Source organism: Myripristis murdjan, chromosome 19 (genome assembly GCF_902150065.1).
Source record: "Myripristis murdjan chromosome 19, fMyrMur1.1, whole genome shotgun sequence".
Classification (NCBI taxonomy): Eukaryota; Metazoa; Chordata; class Actinopteri; order Holocentriformes; family Holocentridae; genus Myripristis; species Myripristis murdjan.
Genome location: NC_043998.1, coordinates 13,248,830 through 13,253,778, shown reverse-complemented (window position 1 = coordinate 13,253,778; position 4,949 = coordinate 13,248,830).

Genomic DNA, 4,949 nt, shown 5'->3' with positions numbered 1-4,949 from the left:
ACTATTTACAGGCACCTTTGACTGCCTGCGATTGAGTCTTTCTGCTGTCCTGAATAAACCAATAAAAGGAATATTCCTGTCTACTTGCACTGTCTTGCCCACAGACATGACAGTCCACCTTCCAAAAGATTTTAAAAAGGATACAAGCAGCCAGAGGTTACGTCTAATACAGTGGAAAAACTGCAAAAAGTCTCCTTTTTCTATCAAGTCATTTAGTCTCATATTGATTTTCTTAAATCAAATGAAAAAATGTGCCAGTGGGATGAGATAATCCCACTTGTTTCTGGTGCAGTTTCACTTGTTTCAGGATATTTTTCTGAGAACAAGTAAAAATGTGTTGAAGAATAAAGAATATTAGCCCACTAGTATCAAGAAAATGAATCTCAATTCAGGAAGCTCCATAAAAGATCACCCATCCTGCCCCATTGTACTGTGGTGACAGCAGACTGGAAACCTCCTTTTAAAATACTTTTACTTTTTTACATTTTTGGTGAAGTGTTCCTTTAACCAAGTTACTCACATTATGCTGCTAACATGTGTCAACAGAAATCGGGTTAAGAACAGAATTTTCTGTGCATGTAAATACATAGCCACAGTAATTAAAGCACACAGACATACTGCACATACATACAGAGCAAAGTGGTACAGATGGCAGCTTGGCATCAGGATCTCTGCCGCGCAAAATCCCATGTCAACTTAAACTGCTCTGCTTCCAGAATGATTTTACACTGCAGGAGCGCTCCCTGTGATTAACAAAGTAAACTCCAGTTGCCGGTCTCTGACGACAGCACCCACAAACATTAGCTCAAACCCGCTCAAACCTCAAAATAAACAGACTTGGGAGATTTGTTTGAGAATACCCCTTATCTCTGGTTCTAGGTGCCATCTAATTGTGGATGGTGTGTAATGTGTGGGCTATTTGCTCCAGTAATGGGGCAGGCGCGAGCCGATCAGCCAAGAAAACATCTATTGTTCCCTTTTACCTTCCCCTTTTTCCATGTGTAGCCGTAGTCCAGTGGTCGTTAGTGCTTTGCTGATGGTCAAATGACAAAGTCTTAATAGAACATGGTGGGAGCGGCAGGACAAAGGTAGGCAATGTTCAATCTCTGTCTGAGAGGCCTGCCTAAAAACCCTATTCATAGGCAGTCTAATGCTGGTATGTAATTAAATGTGATTACTGGAGCAGAGGGCTTCTCTCTCTCTCTCTTGCTCTCTCTCTCTCTCTCTCACTCACTCGCTCTCAGTGGGCCACACACAGGACAGGAGGCAGGATGCTTGTGCTCATTAAGGAGGCGCAAACAGATGTACACAAGCAACGACCACAGGCGTACCCATAAAAAAAACTAACCCATATCTCTCTCTGGCTGACACGCACACACATAAACATATCGCTGCCGCAGGGGGGGGTGGGCTTGTATTTCCAATATGTTTTTAGGAACTAAGAAAAACAGGCTTGGTTTTGGCTTGATGACGGCACATTTTTGAATTTATCCAACTGCCATTGGAAACGTTTCCCAAAAAAAAAGGAATATAGAGAAAATAGGGCTTTATGGTAAAAAAAAAAAACAAACCATGTTGCAATTATTCTGACAATTTGTGATTGTAATTGATTCACAGTTTTAGTGGGAATGACAATTTTGCATTCTAATTTTCATTTTCAAAAGTATTAAAATGATGGTGATATGATTTTTGCGGGTCTGCACCAAACAAACATGTTGTCTTATGTCTGGAGAATTCCATTTTGTAGGCCGGAAGCATCTCTGCACTACCACAATACTTCATTTAGAAAGTTAATTTGTCACGCCATTTTTACTTTATCAACAAACTGCCATATTGCAATGTTTATAATATTTTCAATAATTGTTCAGCACTAATAAGAAACCATGTAATCTTTCAGTTAAAGTTAAAATCACCTGAATTGAGTTTCTGAATTGGTGACTGTAAAACTCAAGCAATGTAAAAAGGGGCAACATCAAATTTTAGCCAAACGTGAGCAGTCTCCTTAGATTTTAAGGAAATAATGACAACCATGGGGTCACAATTAAATAAATATTTGTCATATAGGTTGTTGTGTGTTGTATGGCTATTACAGAGTGCTGTGAGCTTCCATATTATGCTGTTGTTGTTATGTTGTTCATATTATAGTTTTGCACCAACCCCCAAAACTATATATGATTTGCTGCATTTGTAACAGTGGTCAATGTTTTTAATACATCTTTGTTTTGAAATGATGATAATAATAATAATAATAATAATAATAATAATAATAATAAAAACTTAATGACAAAATTGGAATTATGAGGTTTTTAGTCTGTAGATTGTAGTGACTCATGCACATACCAAAAGCACAAAAAATTAAAATTGGGGTAAAATAGGACCTTCACTTGATAATCATCACAAGGCATGCAGCCACAAATGCATAGAAAAATCAATTATGTTTGCAGCTCATCCACATAAACACACACTCAAACACACACACACTTATACACACTCACACACCTCGTCTAGCCCGCTCCCCGGTCCAGTTTCCTGGGCAGACAAGGTCCCCTGGTGCTCATGGGAAATACTGAGCATGCCACGCTGCACAAAGGCGTCCTTTCAGCCGCCCGCATGCTTGACCTGTCCAGGGTCACCGCTCTGCTTTGTGCCCCGTGACCCCTGAGCGACCCGGGGTCACTCTGAGAGGGCCCGGGGTCAAATCCAGATGCCTGCGTCTAATTTCGCCCCAACTGGGTTATCAGCCCGAATCTGCCCCGAAATACTCCCCCTTCTCTCCCCTCTAAAACCCAGTGCTACTTCCACACATGACCACATCCCATAGAAATACATAGGTACTCTGCAGTCTAATGGGGCTGCTGTGGAATATGGAACTCACACTGAACCTCTTACACACACATGCACACACAAACACACACACACACACACACACACACACACACACACACACACACACACACACACACACACACAGAGAGAGAGAGGCCTGTGACCCCCTGTAACTGCCCTAATACCCCATCCCATGGCCTTTGGTCTATCTTGAGGGATTAGGTGCAGAAAGACACTCATACAAGCATGTGCACGCACACACACATGCACACATACACACACACGCGCACAGCAGGTCTAGCTGAGGGTCTACCTTGAGGGATTAGGTGCAGACAGACAGGACCCTCCAGCCAATCAGCCGGTCTGTCACATTGATTTTGAGGGGTCACTGGTGCACAATGGCCAGGGTTTTCCTGTCTTAACCTCTCTGATCACACACACACACACACACACACACACACACACATACACACATGCAAGCACTCACACACAAGCACAAATACTGATATAATCATAGTAATAAACTTTACTTGCAGCATTTACCAAAGAGCAGAGTGGGACAGGCGCTTTAAAAGAAAACATAATGGCAAGTGAAGCAAAATACATCATGAGGAGATTAAAAAGGGGAAGCAAATCCAAGAGAAAATGGGATAAAAGGAGATGAATAAGTAAAACATGAAATGAAATAAGATTAAAAAAACAGAAGACACAACAGAAGATTAAAAGTGAGGCAGATCAAAAACAATTACATAAAAGCAAGTCTATAAAAGTGTGTGTTTTAAGAGGAGAATGTGAAAAATGACTCTGAAGCGACAGGCCTATGTTTGTCAGGCTGGGCGTTCCGCAGTTTTGGCCACACACTGCAACTGCACACACACACACACCCACCCACCCACACACCCACACACACACATACATGCACACATGCACAATCACGCTTTATACAATCCCAATTTCCCCTGTCCAACTCCCAAAGCTCCATCAGATCCCTGCCTTGAAAATCCTCTCTCCTCAGGGAGATACATGCCCACCTGGGACACACACACACACACACACACACACACACACCTATCACAAAGGGCATCGGTCAGAGGTTTCAGCAGACAGAAAGAAACTGTTCCCTTACCAGTGACACTCTGGTGTTGCAGAAGTCCTCACTGTCCGTTTCTCCGCTTCTGTGCACAAGCTCCCATTTTGTTCCACACAGATGCAGAAACATGCAACTCAAAATAGTCTTCAATTTTCCATCTCCAGCCCTCACATCCCACCATTCCTCTTTCCCTTTCCTGCAGGAACCTCTGTGGGACCAGGAAAAACAGGATTCATTCAAGTCCGTTAGTGTTGCTATCATTACATGCGCTGCAGGTAGCTTTGCATGTGATGCAGACAGCTTTGAGGACAAGAGACAGCTATGAGGGTGGCAAGAAAGTCAAACCAATAAACCAATATGTTTTATCATTTGTAAGTCCAAAGGCCTACTATGAATACAACTTTTTGTCCCTTTTTTCAAATTGTTTGTGCTTACTTTCTTTTATCTTTCTTGTTTAATGGAAACTATAAGCCATATCACGAGTGTATACTCTTTGTTGATGATAGGTTTGGTATACCTGAATGTATTACAAGTGTGTGCTCTTGATGTGTGTGTACATGTGTATTTGTGAGTGTAATTGATGGGTATTTATGGGATGCATTGTTGTCAAAGTGCAATGCTATATTATGTTCCTTTTTCTTTTACATTTTTTTTTTTTTAATTAATGGTATGACACATGCAAATTGTGTATAATTATTTCCAGCAATATGCTGCCTGGAGGATGCCTCTTTTCAAGCCCCTTTAGGGTTTTTAAGCAATTCACCATCACATTTCCCTGCTAATTTTATTTTGTATTTTTTTATAAAGCTTCTTATATCTGTAAATAAACAAACCAACCATCCAACCAAAGGGCGAAAAGTGACAATTAAAGGACTCTATACCGAACAAACTGACTCCAAATTGGTAAATCTAATATAGAGTATCTAAAGCTACGAGCCTCGCCTGACCACTAGAGGACGCGCAAGGATTTCATCTGCATTGAAATCAGTTGACTGTTGACTTTACGCCCCTCTTTGACTGTAACTCCCTACTT